This window comes from Rhinolophus ferrumequinum, chromosome 10, assembly GCF_004115265.2.
Source record: "Rhinolophus ferrumequinum isolate MPI-CBG mRhiFer1 chromosome 10, mRhiFer1_v1.p, whole genome shotgun sequence".
Classification (NCBI taxonomy): Eukaryota; Metazoa; Chordata; class Mammalia; order Chiroptera; family Rhinolophidae; genus Rhinolophus; species Rhinolophus ferrumequinum.
In genome coordinates, this window is record NC_046293.1 from 9323591 (window position 1) to 9341012 (window position 17422).

General features: G+C 45.3%; 1 protein-coding gene across 4 annotated transcripts in view; it reads left to right on the top strand.

Annotated features, from left to right (window-relative positions):
• CARD10 (caspase recruitment domain family member 10) overlaps positions 1-17422 on the top strand; it is a 46145-nt gene that overhangs the window by 2644 nt on the left and 26079 nt on the right. The gene's annotated exons all lie outside the window — the stretch shown is intronic.

Sequence of the window (17422 nt, forward strand, 5' to 3'; positions counted from 1 at the left end):
AGCAGGAGTGACATGAGAGGTCTGAACACCAAGTGGCAAAACTGGGGCAGGGAGACCAGTGAAGAGATGGCATGGGGTCCTAGTGAGATGGTGAGGCCTGAACTGGGGCATGGAGAAGCCAGGAGATGAGGACTAGTGGGGGGACACTTAGCTGAACTGACAGTGATGAGATGGTGACTGAGTAGGCACAGTGGCTGAGGTGAACGAAGGAGTCCAGGCGTGCTGGCAGCCATTGATTCAGAATATGCTAATACTATACTTAGAAGAGGTTGTTTAAGAAGGGCCTTCACGGGTGTATAGGAGTTGTCCAGGGCGTGCATGAGCAGAGGGCAACCCAGACAGAGGGCCACCAAAAGCAAAAGTTTAGAGGTGTGGAAGAGTCTGTGTTTGGAAAAGCAGTGGGTATGGTGAAATTTGGGGTTGGGGTGGAAATAGAGGGGTCAGGAATTGGGGGGCCTTGGGTGCCATCCTGTAGGTTACTGGGGGTGGGAGTCAGCAGGCTGAGCAGCAGGAAGAGAATTTAAACATCTGTGTTAGTTTCCTGTGGCTGCTGTAACGAATTGCCACAAACTGGGTGGTTTAAAACAACAGAAATTTATACTCTCACCGTTCTGGAGGCCAGAAGTCTGCCATCAAGATGTCAGCAGGGCTGCACACAGTCTTGAGGCTGTAGGGGAAGATCCTTCCTTGTCTCTTCCAGCTTCTGGTGGCACCAGGTGTTCCTCGGCTGTGGCTGCATCACTCCAGTTTGCCTGTTTCCACATGGCCTTCTCAGTGTCGGTGACAAGGACACTTGTCATTGGATTTAGGGCCCACCAGGGCTAATCCAGGATGGGTTATCTCAAGATCCGTATTTTAATTACATCTGCAAAGACTTTTTCCAAAGAAGGTCAGATTTACAGGTTCCAGGTGGACCTATCTTTTCTGGGCCACCAGTCAACACACCACAAGATCCTAAATTCTAATCCCAAACTCTAATCCCAGATGGAGAGCATTTCGCCTTCCCAGTCCTTCTGGGCCTCCCAGACCGTCCAGTCCTGCCACCTTGAGCAGGGACTCCAGGTTCATCCCGGTTCACGCTTCCATTCCCAGGGCTCCGAAGTGTGTGTACCTGTGTGCAGAAGTAGCTCCCTCCCTTCCCCACGACCTGCGGGGAACGAGCGCCACCGTGCGTCCATCTCGGAGCGGTGCTCCTCATGGCCTCCGCATGAAGTGGGGTTATTACCCCCATTTTTCTGAGACGAGGAAACCCCGCTCAGAGAGACTGTGACATGCCAAGGTCACACAACCTTCCACTCCCTTCTGACTCTGAATCCGCCAGCAAAAACCAAACACACGCAGGGCGATGGGGCGGGACCTGCAGACACCCGTGGGCAGCGCGACTTCTCGGGGTCTGTTTCTCGCTGTGTGAAGGGGGCGGGGTGTACACGAGCCCGCCAGGGGGCCCCCTTCCAGTTCTCAGGCTCCAAGAGAAACTCGAAGAACCCAGAGCTCAGCCTTTCGCTCAGCCCCGTGGACCTCGCAGCTTCTGAGTCCTTTCAAACGTTGGTCTTTTTTGAATTGTTTAGGTGTTTATTGTTTTTCTGTTAAACGTTTTCATATGTGTGAACTATCTGGTAATTAAAAAAATATACTTACTGGGTAAGGACTTTAGGCGGGCCTCCAGTTACTCTCTGTAAGGCCATAAACTGATGGCAATTTCTCCCACCTTCTTCTAGGGATGATGTATACAAATACACATCTATACATGTATAATCACCACTAATACCCTCATTTTTAAAAAAACAGAAGGTGGCATGCAATGTACATTTCTGCACTTGCTTTTGTCACTTAATGACGTTTTTGCATTGAATCCGTATGATTACATATAACTTACTTTGGGGAGTACAATTTTCTATTGAAACATACCGGAGGTGCCCAAAAAATGTATACACATTTTAAGAGATGTTATCTATGCTCAAGCAGGAGTTCGCCGTAATCAGAAGTGTCTGGAAGCTGATGGTAACCACTTGGAGCTCCTTTTGTAACTGCAGAAATCAAACGTGACTTGTATTCATCTTTTGTTATCAGTACATATTGAGTATTACATTTAATAGTTTTTTTCTTTCTTAAAATGTGTATACATTTTTTGGGCACCCTCTGTATATACACACAAAAATCCTAAGTGCATACAGAGTGAACACAGCATGTAGCTAGCATTCAGACAAAGATATAGAACCCAACCAGCCCCTCAGGAGCCCCTTGTGCCCCCTTCTGACTCCCCACAAAGGGAACCACTTTGATTTGGATCTGTTTCTGTTCTCTATGGAATCATGTCCTCTTCTCTGTGCAGCTTCTTTCACTCAACATTACGTCTGTGGGATCCAATCATGATGTTGCCTGTACTGATTCATACATAGCATTTATTCGCATTGCTGTGTAGTACTCCAGTGTCTGAGTATACCAGACTTTATTTTATCCATTCTACTATTAATGGACATTTGGGTTGTTTCCAGGTTTTGCCTATTACAAAGAGTGTTGCTATGAACGTTCTAGTGTAGTATGTATCTTTTGGTGAAGACGTGTACACATTTCTATTGGGCATATTCCATAGAAATAGACTTGCTGGGTCAAAGGTCTGTGTATGTTCTGTTTCAGCAGAAGCTGCCAAAACATCTTCCAAAGTGATGGTAACAATTGACATTCCCACCTGTAAACTCTTATTACTCTACATCTCACCCACATGGGGTGTTGCCTGCTTTTTTCACGTTAGCCATTCTGGCAGGTGTATAGTGCTGTTGCATTGTGATTTTAATTTGCATTTCCCTGATTACTTATGCAGCTGAGCACATTTTCACATGTTTATTGGCCATTTTGGGTATTCTCGTTTATCTGTAAGTCTTTTGCTCATTTTTCTATCGGGGTGTCTGCTTTTTTCATGTTGATTTATAGTTCTTTATACATTCCAAGTAGGTTTTTGCGTATATGTTGCAGATATCCTCTCCCACTTTGTGGGTTGTCTTTGAATTTTTCTAAATGTACTTTTGTGTTGTTGTTGAGCATAGTTCTTAATTTTAATATAGTCCAATGTATCTTTTTTAATTAGTGGTTAGTACTTTTGTTTTTGGTTTAAGAAAACTTTGTCTGTTCCAAGGTCATGAAGACATTCTTTGGTGCTTTCTTCTAAGGCAGGGGTGTCCAAACTTTTTTCAACGTTTTTTACCAAGGGCCATATCCGGTCAAATACACAAACAGCCGGGCCACTCACTCGAGGTGAAGTACGTATTGCCTCACCTGGTTTATTTAAGTAAACTAAACATATTTTTGGAATTTTCTGTGGGCCAATTAACAATGGATTGCGGACCGCAATTGGCCCGCAGGCCGCAGTTTTGACACCCCTGTTGTAAGGCTTTATTGTTTTAACCTTTCACAGCTGGGTCTGCAATTTATTTCTGTTTATGGTGAGAGGTAGGGGTTGTGGTAGGCTGAAAAACGGGCTCTGAAAAGATGGGCATATCCTAATTCCTGGAGCCTGTGAATGTTACCTTATGTGGTGAAGTATTTGTAGATGTGATTAATTTAAGGATATTGAGATGGGGAGATTATCCTGGATTTTCTAGTTGGGTCCTAAATAGAATCACATGTATCCTTATAAAAGGGAGGCAGAAGGAGATTTTACACTCACATACACACTCTCCCACCCCCACCCCGATCCTCACACGGAAGCCATATGAAGATGGAACAGAGAGATAAAGAGATTTGAAGGTGCTGGCCTTGGCAATTAGATTGATACAACCAAGGAATGCCGGCAGCTCCAGAAACTGGAAGAAGCAAGCAACGGATTCTCCTATAGGGCCTCCAGAGGGAGCTTGGCCTTGCTAACACCTTGATTTTGGCCCAGTGATACTGATTTGGGACTTTTGGCCTCCAGAACTGTAAAGGTATGAAGTTCTATTGTTTTAAGCCACAAGTTTGTGTTAATTATTATTTTTTTTTACTGCAGCACAGGAAGCTATGACAGGGGTCAAGAAACATTAATCCCCCCCAATAGTCTATCCAGTTCACCCAGCACCATTTACATAAAAGATCGTCCTTCTCCCACTGCACTGCAGTGTCACTTTGTCACAGATGAGGTGTGGGTTTGTTTCTGGACTCTATTCTATTCCATTAGTCTGTTTTTCTATTCTTGTACCAACACCACGCTGTTTAAATTCCAGTACTTACAATAGTTCTTGATATCGGGTACAGTAAGTTCTCTAGTTTTGTTCTTTATTTTTGTATTTTATATAGATGGCTTTTCCTTTACATCTCCATATACATTTTAGGATCAGCTTATTAATTTCAGGGAAAAACCTTTTGGGATTTTGAATGGGAGTGCGTTGAATCTGTAGCGTAATTAGAGAAGACTTGATATGCTTATAATATTGTCTTCTAGTCCATGAAAATGATATATTCCTCAATTTATTTAGATCTTACTTAATTTCACACGATAATGTTATAAAAATTTAAAATTAAGATATAATTCATATACGATAAAATTCACCCCTTTAAAAGTGTAGTGGTTTTTTAGTATATTTACAAAATTGTACAATCATCACCACTAATTCCAGAATATTTTTATCATCCCAAAAAGAAACCCCATACCCATTAGCTAGCTGTCTTTCCCTACTCCCCACTCCCTCCAGCCCCTGGCAACCACCAATCTACTTTCTGTCTCTATGGATTTATGTATGCTGGACTTTCCAGATAAATGAAAGCATACAGTATATGTCCTTTTGTGTCTGGCTTCTTCCACTTAGCGTAATGTTTTCAGTTTTCACCCATGTTGTAGCATGTATAAAAACTCCATTTCTTTTTATAGCTGAATAATATTTCATTGTGTGGATATACACGTTTTGTTCATCCATGTATCCGTTGATGGACATTTGGGTTGTTTCCACTTTGGGGCTTTTATGAATAATGCTGCTATGAACATCATGTGTAAGTTTTTGTGTGGGCATATATTTTCAATTCTCTTGGTTATTTTATACTTAGGAGTGAAATTGCTGGGTCATGTGGTAACTTTATATTTAACTTCTTGAAAAACTGCTAAACTGTTTTCCAAAGCTGCTGTACCATTTTCCTTTCCCACCAGCAATGTGAGAGAGTTCTAATTTGTCCACATCCTGGCCAACACTTATTGTTTGTCACGTTGATTATAACCATCCTAGTGGGTGTGAAATGGGATCTCATTGTGGGTTTTATTTGCATTTTCCCAATGACTACTATACAATAATATTTTGTAGTTTTCAGTTAGAGGACTTGCACACCTTTTAATTTACTTGATACTCTTATAGATGGTTTCGTTTTTTTTAAATAGATTTTGTGTGTGTGTGTGTGTGCAGTTTTAGGTTCACAACAAAATGGAGTGGAAAGTACAAAAGTTCCCCTGTATGTCCTGCTTCCACACGTACCCAGCTTCCCCCACTGTCAACATCCCGTTGTTTCAATCAATGAAACTACATTGACACGTAATCACCCCAAGTCCATAGTTTACATTAGGGTTCACTCTTGGTGGTGTACATTCCATGGATTTGGATAACTGTATAATGACATGTATCTGCCATTATGGTACCATACAGAATAGTCTCGCTGCTCTAACGATCCTCTGTGCTCTACCTATTTATCCCTACTTCTTCCAATCCCATTGATCCTTTTATGTCTCCATAGTTTTGCCTTTTCCAGAATGTCATATTGTTGGAATCATACAGTATGTAGCCTTTTCAGATTGGCTTCTTTCACTTCGCAATACGCATTTAAGGTTCTTCCATGTCTTTCATGGCTTGATAGCTCATTTTTTTGGGTGCTGAATAACATTCCATTGTCTGGATGCACCATAGTTTATTTATGCATTCACTTACTGAAGGACTTCTTGGTGGTCCTGTGTTTTGGCCATTATGAATAAAGCTGCTGTAAACATCCCTGTGCAGGGTTTTGTGTGGACTTAAGTTTTCAACTCATATGGGTAAATACTAAAGAGTGTGATTGCTGGATCATATGGTAAGATATGCTTACTATTTTTTTTTTTTATAGATTTTATTGGGGAAGGAGAACATGACTTTATTGGGGAACAGTGTGTACTTCCAGGACTTTTTTTTTCCCAAGTCATGTTGTTATCCTTTCAATCTTAGTTGTGGAGGGCGCAGCTCAGCTCCAGGTCCAGTTGCCGTGCTAGTTGCAGGGGGCTCAGCCCACCATCCCTTGAGGGAGTCGAACCGGCAACCTTGTGGTTGAGGATGCACTCCAACCAACAACTGAGCCATCTAGGCGGCAGCTCAGCTCAAGGTGCCGTGTTCAATCTTAGTTGCAGGGGGCGGAGCCCACCATCCCTTGCGGGACTCAAGGAATTGAACTGGCAACCTTGTGGTTGAGAGCCCACTGGCCCATGTGGGAATCGAACTGGCAGCCTTTGGAGTTAGGAGCATGGAGCTCTAACCACCTGAGCCACCGTGCCGGCAAAGGTATGCTTACACCGTGCCGGCAAAGGTATGCTTACTTTTGTAAGAAACTGCCGAATTGTCTTCCAAAGTGTCTGCACCATTTTTCATTCCCACCATTAATGGATGAGCATTCCTGTTGCTCCACACCCTCGCCAGGATTTGGTGTTGTCGGTGTTTTGGATTTTGGCCATTCTTTAAAAGGTACTATGAGTTGTTTGAATTTGCAATTCTCTAATGACATATGATGTTGAGCATCTTTTTATATGTTTATTTGCCATCTGCACATCGTATTTGGAGGTATCTGTTCAGATCTTTTGCTCCTTTTTTTAGACAGGTTGTTCATTTTCTTATCATTGAGTTTTAAACTTTTGTATATTTTGGATAACAGTCCTTTATTGGGTATATCTTTTGGAATATTTTCTCCCAGTCTTTGGGTTGTCTGCTCATTTTCCTGACATTATCTTTTGCAGAGCACAAGTTTTAAATTTTAATGAAGTGTCCAGGTTATCAATTATTTCTTTCATGGATTGTGCTTTTGGTATTGTATCTAAAAAGTCATCACCAAACCCAAGGTCATCTAGATTTTCTCCTATGTTATCTTCTAGGAGTTTAATGGTTTTAGTTTTAAAATGTTGTTTCATGTTTGTGGCCAGTGAATAGAAATATAGTTGATTTTGTATATTGATCCCATCTCTAGTGACTTTGCTAAATTCACATAAATTTATTCAGAGATGTGTGTTAAAATCTCCTACCATGACTATAAATTTGTGTGTTCCTTCTGTTATTTCCATTAAGTTTTGCTTGTATTTTGAAAACCTTCTATTGGGTGCATACAGATTTGGGATTATGACATCTTCCTGCTTGAAATGTCCCTTTTATTTCTAGAATCTTCCTTCTTAAAATCTGCTTGGTAACATTGAGAGAGCTACAGTAGAGTTTTTTGGGTGTTGTTTGTATGGTATCTCTCTCTCTATCCTTTCGTTTTCAACCCTTCTGTGTTCTTAAATTTAAATCATGTCACTTGTAAGTAGCTTATAGTTGGGTTTGTTATTTTTATCTAGTCTGACAATCTTATCTTTCACTTGGAATATTTGGAGTAATTTAAAAAAAACCACTACCTCCAATTTAATCAGCATGAATTGAGTCTTTGAAGTAAAAGATGAATCAGCTGTTTTACATGTTCCCCTACTTCCCCTCCAATCTACTTTCCAGTTACTATTGTTTATATTATTTTTGCTTTGTTGGAGTTTATGACATTTAAATCATGTTTTTTTTCACCGTAACATCTTCACTCGCTTAGCTTTAATTCTCTGTTGAAATGGATTTGATGCTCACCTCGGTCCTTTTCCCACAGCTTCTCCATTTCTGAGTTCATTTATTTAGAGTCGTTTCTTAGTTGGCTGCTTGTCATTATAAGGTTGTTTTTCAAGAGGGGCTCATACATGCTGTATGTTATTACTTTTAACAATATGAAATCACCTCCATAAAGATACAAACATATAAAATAAAACAAAACCAAATAAAACCATACCAAGGTGCTCTTGTGGGCTCCGCATAGTACATCGTATTTGCTTTTATTTCAGCTCTCCTTTGATCTTAGAAATGGTGGCTCTTAGTGAGATTTCATTCAAAACAATGGTTTCCACTTCACTTCCAGGAGACTGGCTAAAATTACACTGACCACATCAAGTGCTGCTGAGGATGTAGAACTCACACTCACCACCCGCCAGTGGGAGTGTAAGATGGTACAAATGTTTGGCAAGGCTGTGTGTCAGATCTGCTGAGGCTGAACATATGAAGGACTGACAATTAAGTTTGCGAACTCATCCTAGAAAAAGTGCTACATACCTCATTGATGAATATCACTATGGTCACCTTCGAAGTACTCCCCTTGGGAAGCTATGCACTGACACCAGTGCCTAGTCCACCCTTCAAAGCAATGTTGGAACTCTTTTTCTGGAATGGCCATCAGAGCTGTCATCGTATTACCCTTGATGTCCCCAATGTCATCGAAATGTCTTCTTTTCAATGTTTCCTTTATCTTCAGGTAAAGAAAGAAGTCACTGGGGGCCAGATCAGGGGAGTAGGGAGGGTGTTCCAATACAGTTATTTGTTTACTGGCTATAAACTCCCTTTCGGACAGTGCAGTGTGAGCTGGTGCATTGTCGTGATGCAAGAGCTCCTTCGGGACCATTTTTGCACATATCTTTCTCATGACAAGATATTTACTTAAGATTTTCCAACTGTTTCTCTATTGATGCTTACTTGGTCTGCCATGCTTCTCACGGTCAGCTGATGATTTTGACGCACAATTCGACGAATTTTTGCAATGTTTTCATCAGTTCTGCTCGTTACTGGCCACCCGGACCTCTCTTCATCAGTGATGTGTTCTCTCCCCTCAGAAAAACGTTCAATCCATGTACACTGCCGTTTTCTTCATGGCATTATCCCCATAAACTTGGACTAACATGTCCCTAATTTCACTTCCACTTTTGCCAAGCTTAACAAGAAATTTCATGTTTGTTCGTTGCTCTGATTCAAACTCAGACATTCTCATGACGCACAAAAAAACACGCAACAACAATAATGAGTGCTACTCAGCAAGACACCACCACACGTTGACACGAACACAGCTGTGAGACACTGATATATCAAGGTTATGAAACCTTCCCGAGCTGTTTGTACAGTGCTGACAATGTAAGTGCACGGTGGCAAGTTCGCGAACTTAATTGTCAGACCTTTGTAGGCTGACCCTATGACCGAGCAAGCTCAATCTTGGGGACGAATCCAACCGAAAGGGGTATTATATATATTTATTAGAAGATGTGCACGTGACTGTTCCTGGCTCCCAAACAGGAACTACCCAAATGCCCATTGAACACAAGGGAATACTATTCAGTAACGAGAATGGACAATCTACAAAGACCCGTGGAAGAATCTCACTGACATGTGGTGAATGGAAGACTCCAGAGACGGAAGAGTGCACACGGTATGATTCCATTTATGTGAAGAACAAGACCAGGTGACACTAATCTATGGCGATAGAGGACAGAAGAGCGGCTGCCTCTGGAGGAGGTCCTGACTGGATGCTGGAAGCGTTCTGTGTCTTGACCTGGGTAGTAGTCACTTGGGTGTATGTATACATAAGTGAAAATCCATTGAGCTCCCACGGAAGATCTGTGCACCTTACTGTGTTTTAAACCTCGGCAAAAAATTTAAAAATCTTTAAGAAAAGGTTTGAGGCATAAGGTCACCTCCACCCAGCACTTGGAGACTGAATCTGACGGACACAGGCAGAGCATGCTCTCTGGTTGACACCTTGATCCAGCCTCAGTTACCTGCTGTGATAGAAAAAACTTTCTAAAAATTTCTGACGAGTATTTTCCACTCCACACATGCGCGTCCAGAACTTTGCCAGGCCGCCATCAAGAGGTGCAGTCTGTGCCCTGTCATCCTCTTCTCCCCAACCTGGGTGAGCTTGTGGCTGCTTCTGACCAGTAGAGTATGACAGAGGTGACACTGGCTGACTTCCAAGGCCAGGTCATAAGTGCGATGGCTTCCTCTGGCTCTCTTTTGACATGCGCCTTTGAAACCAGCATGTAGGAAGCTGGCTGCCCTGATGACACCATGCTGTAGAGACCACGCAGTGAGACCACAGAAGGACAGAGACAGGTGCCTGAGGAACCCCAGCTGTCCAGCCTCAAGCTGCCCTTGGAGCTCTGCTGACTAATGTCACGTGAGCTTAGGCGAGCCGCCCAAGTGCAAATTCAAGAGCTAAATTAATAGTCGTTTTATGCCACTGTGTTCTGAGGTGATCGATATGCGCCAATAGATAACTGGAACACTTGGTAACTTTTCCCCAGGGCTTCCCCCAGGCCCTCTCTATTCCAGTCATGCCAGCTGCACCTGCGTCCACTCCGTTCCCTAAGGCACTAATGGGCTCCCCTGTCTGTGATGCAGGAATCTGCCCCACCTCCTCCAGGAAGACTTCTTATTTGCAGTGTTGGGCAGTGATTAAAAGCAAGTTAATAGTGGGAGATGGTGACAATGGGGGATGTCCTGCATGTTCAGGGGCAGGAGTTAGATGGGAAATCTCTGTACTTTCCGTTCAATTTTGTTGTGAACCTAAAACAGCTCTAAAATAAAAAGTTTACTAAAAAACAAAAAGGCAAGCTGACTCCAAAACTAGACCAAGTCCAGGTTCAAATCCCAGATCTCTTACTTCCTAGCTCGATGTCTTCAGGCAAGTCACTTAACTCAGAGCCTCAGTTTCCTCCTCCGTAAAATGGGGTCGTAATAGTGGCTACTTCCCAGGTCTGTTAAAGGGATTAATCTATGGAAAGCACTCAGAATGACCCAGCTCACAATAAACACTCAGCCATGTTGGCAATTATTATTATTGCCCCAGACCCTGGGCTCCTGTCATCTCTGAGCTCTGGGAGCTAACTGAGTGTGTAAGATGCATTGGAAACCTAATTCATTCATTCTTATTCATTCGTTCATTTGTTCTACCCATATCTCTGGGGTGCCATCTATGTACTAGGCACTGGGCTAAGCTCTCGGGGTGCAGCAATGAAGGAGGTGGGCACCATCTTTGCCCTCGGGGGCTTACATTTTATTGGGGATGGAAGCAAACAAATACATCAAAGAGTTGACAGATTTTCATGGGCGCTTCAAAGGACAAAAATAGGAGGTGGAGACAGAAAAATAGTTGGAGGACAGGGTAACCGCTCTGGGGAGGGGACATCTCTGAGCAGAGACCAGAAGGGGATAGAGGAGCCAGTTTCACGAAAAGGGGAGGGCAAAGCATTCCAGACAAAGGGTGTGGGCTAGTACTGAGGTTCCTGTGGGGTCCAAGTGTTCTGGGACTTGGCAGGATGAGTGAGGAGGGAGGAGGCTGGGAGGGTGGCAGAATCTGCTAGAGTCACGGGTCTTCGCAGCAGATAGAGCCCTGGCGAATTGCAACAGCCAACACTACACTGGACACCTACCATGGGCAGGGCACTTTATGTGTATGATTTCATTTCATCCTCACAACAGCCCTATCCCATAGATACTAGTATCCTCCCATTTTACAGATAGGGAGACTGAGGCACTGAGAGGTGTGTTTGAATGCAGGCAGTCTGGCTCCAGAGCCTGTGCCAGACTGCAGGTTCATTTCGTTTAGGCCACTCCCACTGTATGGGTAGGGAAAATGAGGCCCAGAAAGGGGGCGGGGTCAAATTCCCCAAAGCCTAGTAACAATGAGAGATTTGATCCCGGGTTTCCTTGTGCAGAGGGAGGCTGCTCATTCTCTCAAGAGTGAATTTAAGTCACCAGGTTCCTGGCTGGGACAGGGTAACACTGCCTGTGATCTTGGCTTCCTCACTTGTACCTGGGATAGCAACGGGCCTGCCCCCCTCGGGTTGCGTGAGATGCAATGAGTTCAGCACCCAATACCGGGTTGAAGTTCCCTGAGTGAAGCCAGTGGGACGATTATTCACCAGCCTGTGGCAGGACCCGCCCACACACCTCATCTCCTCCTCTGGTGGGGTTCTGAGTCATGGGGACTATGGTGAGCAGGGCTGATGGCTGGGAATGGTGCAAGTTCCAGCAAGTGAGAGGAATGACGGGCCCTTTGGGAAACCTAAGATTTCCTACCCTTGGGTTTTTTTGCACTGGCTGTTCCTGCAGCCTGGACTGCCCTTCCCTCTCTTGCCTCTCTCTCAGCTTCAGTTTTGTTTTTTTTTAATTTTATTGGGGCATATTGGGGGACAGTGTGTTTCTCCAGGGCCCATCAGCTCCAAGTAGTTGTCCTTCAATCTAGTTGTGGAGGGCGCAGCTCAGCTCCAAGTCCAGTCGCCGTTTTCAATCTTAGTTGCAGGGGGTGCAGCCCAGCATCCCATGTGGAAATTGAACCGGCAACCTTGTTGTTGAGAGCTCACGCTCTAACCAACGGAGCCATCTGGCCGCCCCTCCCTCAACTTCAGTTTTTGATGTCCCTGGGCAGAGTTGAGGTTTCCCTCTTAACTTAACTTAAAGTGGTTGGCCTAGGGCAGGTGTGTGGGAGGGTTTTACACAGGGCTGGGCAGGGCCCCCTCCCCCATGCTTAGTACAGCACCAATGGTATCCGTCACACGGATCCACGTGTTCTAGCTGTTTTCTCTTCTGAAAAATGGAGATTATAGGAAAACCTACCTTGGGGTTTGTTAAGAAAATTTAAGGAGCTAATTCTGGAAAATGCTTGTACATAATATGTCCTGGATATAGTATATGATGAGCTCTCAAAACTGTTTGCTATTGTCATTAAAGGCTAATTTTGTGCCAAGCACTTTACATAAAGTCATTCCTTTAATCACACAACAGCTATTGTCTTCATTTCTCAGTCCCACCCAGGGTCACGATCTCACTGAAGGGGGCAGGGCTGGGATTTGAACCGTGGTCTGGGTTTGTCTTAGCAGAGGAAGGCAGCAAGCCAGCGAGCCAGTGGAGCCCCAGTGACTCAGAGCAGACAGGTCCCCCAGCCCGTCCTTTGCTACTGACTCAGCCAGGATGATTTCTCAGGCCTTTCTCTGGAATTCTGGGCTCCAACTGCATTCCCAGGTGGCCACCACCATTGGGATGCCCTTCTTGGAGAGCTGGTGGGCAGCTCAAGCTCCTATAGTCACCCTAGGTGGTATCTTGTGTCCCTTTTGGGGTTGCCATCTTTTCTCAGGAGGTGGGTTGGTGGCTTGCCAGGATGGGCAACTCCCTCTGATGACAGAGTAGTGCAGAGGGGGAAACTGAGGCACAGAGAGGACAAGTGATGTGGCCAGGTGGCACAGCCACAGTGAGTGAGGCCGGGCAGAGAAGCCCAGCTTCAATTCTGGTCCCTTTCTCTATCTTCTCCCAGCCTTCCACAAACGCTAGCCCGGCCTGGATCCCCAGCCAGAGACGCCCCTGCCCAGCTCATGCTGAGCCCAAGGACAGGACAGGCACAAATCTCTCTGTAACTGACCCCAACAGGCATGAGCATGAGTCACCATTTCTACTCTCCACCCTCCTCCCCCACAGTAAGTCTGCTGGGGGTACCCATGGGAGAAAGGGAAGGTGGGCACAGAGCCCCAGCCCCCTTCCTCCGGCCCCTGCAGAGTTCCTACAGAGCATCATGTGATTCTGTAGGATGGCTTCTGCAGGCCATTCCTTCTCTGCTTCAGGGTACCCTCCTGTCTCTGCTTTGGGGGGGCCCAGTGCCCCATCAGGCCACTGTAGCCTCAGGCCTCCGTTTCTCCAATTTCTGTAAAAAGATGGTATTTTTTTCTGCAGTTTCATTGAGGTGTATTGACATACATTAATAACTTTGTATTAGTTTAAGGTGTACAACATAATGATTTATGTATATATTGCAAAATGACGCCCACCACAAGTTTAGTTGATATCCATCACCGCATGTAGGTACAAATTGTTTTTTCTTACGATGAGAACTTTTAGGCTTTACTCTCTTAGTAACTTTCAAATACACAATATTGTTAACTATAGTCACCGTGCTGTACTTATTAATCCCCAGAATTTATGAATCTTGTAACTGGAAGTTTGTGTCTTTTGATCCCCCTTCCCCATTTTCCCCACCGCTGGCAACCACCAATCTGTTTTCTGTTTCCGAGTTCATTTTTTTTTTTTTTTTTTAGATTCCATCCATAAGTGAGATTATACAGTATTTGTCTTTCTCTGTCTGACTTATTTCACGTAGCATAGTGCCCTCAACGTCCATCCATGTTGTCACAAATGGCAGGATTTCCTTTTATATGGCTGACGTAAAATGGTAGTTTCGGAGACCCTTCCAGCCCAGATTTTTGTGATTGGTGACAACAGACTCCCCAGCTCCCCCTTCTGTCCCCAGCCCCATGGAATAAGTCCCAGGGAGGGGACCTAGAGTGTCGCTAGGAGGACACTGAGCAGCGGGCAGGGTAAGAGACATCACGGGGTGAAGTTAATTGAGTGTGTGCTTTAATTTTATTTTTATTTATTTATTTACTTTAATTTTTATTGGGGAATATTGGGGAACAGTGTGTTTTTCCAGCGCCCATCAGCTCCAAGTCGTCCTTCAATCTAGTTGTGGAGGGTGCAGGTCACTGGCCCATGTGGGACTCGAACCAACAACCCTGTTGTTCAGAGCTCATGCTCTAACCAACTAAGCCATCTGATCGCCCCGAGTGTGTGCTTTTAGACTCTAGCCTGTGCTCAGGCCGGGTGAGAAATTTAGGAACTTGCCCAGGATCACGAAGCACATGTTGTACTGGGATTTGAACCCTGGACAGTCTGGCTCTGGTGTTGTACAGCCCATCAAAAGGTATTCTCCCTGATCCAGGTCTGTTCACCAGTCTCCTGTTGGACACCTGCTGGGCACTACTCTGCTGGGCACTACTACATCTCAATTGGTGGGACCCAGGCCCTGCTCTTGGTGAAGAGATGGCCAGACGAGGTGCGATCAGCCTGTGGGCCAGGGTTGGGGAGCCCAGGTTCACCATGCACCCACATTTACAGTCTGGCAGGAGAGAGAAATCAAGGTTCCAGTTCCTGGGATGTGACCAGAGCCAAAGAGGAAAAGAGAAGGGGTCAGGGGCATCCTTGAAGGAGTGAATGAAAAAGTAGATCCCTGCCTCTGTGGGCTTTGTGGCTGGTGTGGGAAAGACTATAATAATACAGTATTACTACCAAAAAAGGGAAAATCAAAGCCTTGACAATGACCTGCATGGCCTTCTGCTCTGTCCCCTGCTCCTTTCTGCCACCTCCTTTTCTGTCCTACCTACCCCAATTCTCATCCTCACTGTTCTGGAACATTCTAGCCCACTCCTGCTGACCAAGGACATTTCTGTTCTTGGAGTGGAAGCAGCAAGGCACAGGTAAAGGAAGCGAGAAGTGGGACAATATCTGCTGGAGACAGGCACTGCTGAGGGGTCTGAGCGGGTGCATGGGAACTGCAAAGGTGCTCTCCCTGTGTGGATGCTTCCGTCCCCAGGGAGGTGACATTTAATGTGAAACCTGAAGAGCTAGAAGGAGCCTTGCATGCCAGGAACTGAGGGACAAGCGTTTCAGGCAGGGAATAGGCTGGACAAAGACTCTGAGGAGGAAAGCTGACCAGTTCCAGGAACAGAAGGAGGCCAGTGCGTGAGTGGGGCAGTGGGAGAAGAGGGGTGGGGCAGCTGGCACTTGCATTTTATTCCAGTTTGGTGGGAACCCTTTGGAGGGTTTTAAGCAGGAGAGAAAATTGTTCTGTTTTTAAAGCAATCCCTCTGGCTCCAGAGTGGACTGTCACCCAGAGCCCTGTGGGTGGGTTCAGAGGAGGTGGGACGTGGACTGTTGAAACCTGGAAACGTGTTTTGCTATGAAGCAGGAAGAGGACTGTTGTACCTGTGCCCATTTCACAGATGAAGGAAATGCAATTCAAAGACAGTCCCTACACGGGGGGACTATTATGCCCCTTTTACAGATGTAGAAATTGAGAGGGGAAGGCATTTGTCCAAAGAGACATAATTAAGGTCAAATGTAGGTCCCTAGGGCACTTTCTCTGCTTGTAGACAGTCTCCTTCTCTAGGTGTGGCTGGGATTACTCAGCACCTGGCTTTTGCAGACAAGGAAATTGAGGCTCCAAGGAACAGCACTCCTGGCAGTGAGCCTGGGATGGGACCCAGGGCTCCTGTCTCTTTGCCACAGTCCTGGTCTTCCTGGTGTGGCTGTAGAGAGATTAATTGAGCAGAACCCACGAGAGGATAATAATGGAGGCGATGCTTAATTGCACATTTCCACTCTCAGTGCTGTGGGTGCTGAGGGACCGGAGGCAGGTGAGGAGGCTCTGCTGTGTGGGGAAGCGGGTGCATCCCCTCCAGCCTCCCACCTGGCTCAATGCCCACTGTGGGCGTGTGTGTGTGTGGGGGTGTGTGTGTGTGTGTCTGGGAATGTGTATGACTGTGCATGTAAACGGACATGTGAACGTGGTGCCTGTGGGAACTGCAGCTTCTCCAGGAACGTTGGGCACCTAGGGGCACCCAGCTACCCCTTGCTTGGTCCCAATGTCCACCTCACTTCTCCGTCCACTTATCTGCAGCCTCTTGTTTTCTGTGTCTTCTCTTCAGGCCCTGCGTGGGCCTCTGGATGAGAAAATAATTAACCACAAACTCATTTTCCAAGGCTTGCATCCCGTCCTCCTGGCCAAGTTAAAAATATTCACAATGTGCAGGGCTGCTGGTGGGAGGAGTGTAAGAGGCTGAGGGCCCCTGGGGCCACAGAGAGGAAGGGATACGTTGGGAGGGAAGCCTGGCGTGCGCCTGGGCATAGAGCTTGGGAGAATATAAAGGGGGACAGGGCTGGGCTCTGGACTTATCCCACTGTGGCCTCACTGGGTAAATCTGGGCAATTTCATTGCCCTGTTGGGCCTCTGCTTCCTCCTCTGTGAATTGAGGAATTTGCACTTCCAAAGCATTTCCCCCCTCTTCTCCGATATAAACATGTGATCCCCCAAACAAAAATGAAAAATAGTAACAACTTTTGGGTTAATTAAGTGTGGAAAACAACACCATGATCAAGTCAAACCAATTTCTTTATTGCAGCGCTTTTCAGAGCCTTTATTGGTTGAAAACTTTTGTTGTTTGGGATAAAAAACACACGTGAACATAGCATTTAATTCAGATGGTATGGAAAGAGTTTGGGGAGCTCACAGCTTTTTCCTGTACCAGCTCTGCCCTCTCCTCCCGTCGCCCTCTACAGGCACCATTGGCATTTCCAGTGCACAGAGAGATGGTATCACAAGTTTTAGCAGATATGGGTATAGACTTTATCATGGTAAGTGACCATGAGTTTCCGTAAGGGGAAAGGGAAGAGTATGCATGCAGCGTTTCTTAAACTTATTTGACTTTGACCCACTCCCAAGCATTTCTGGGTCCAGCATCTGGAGAAACATTCTCTGGGAAATGCGGGGAATCCCCAGTTCCCATGTTCTCCGGTGAGAC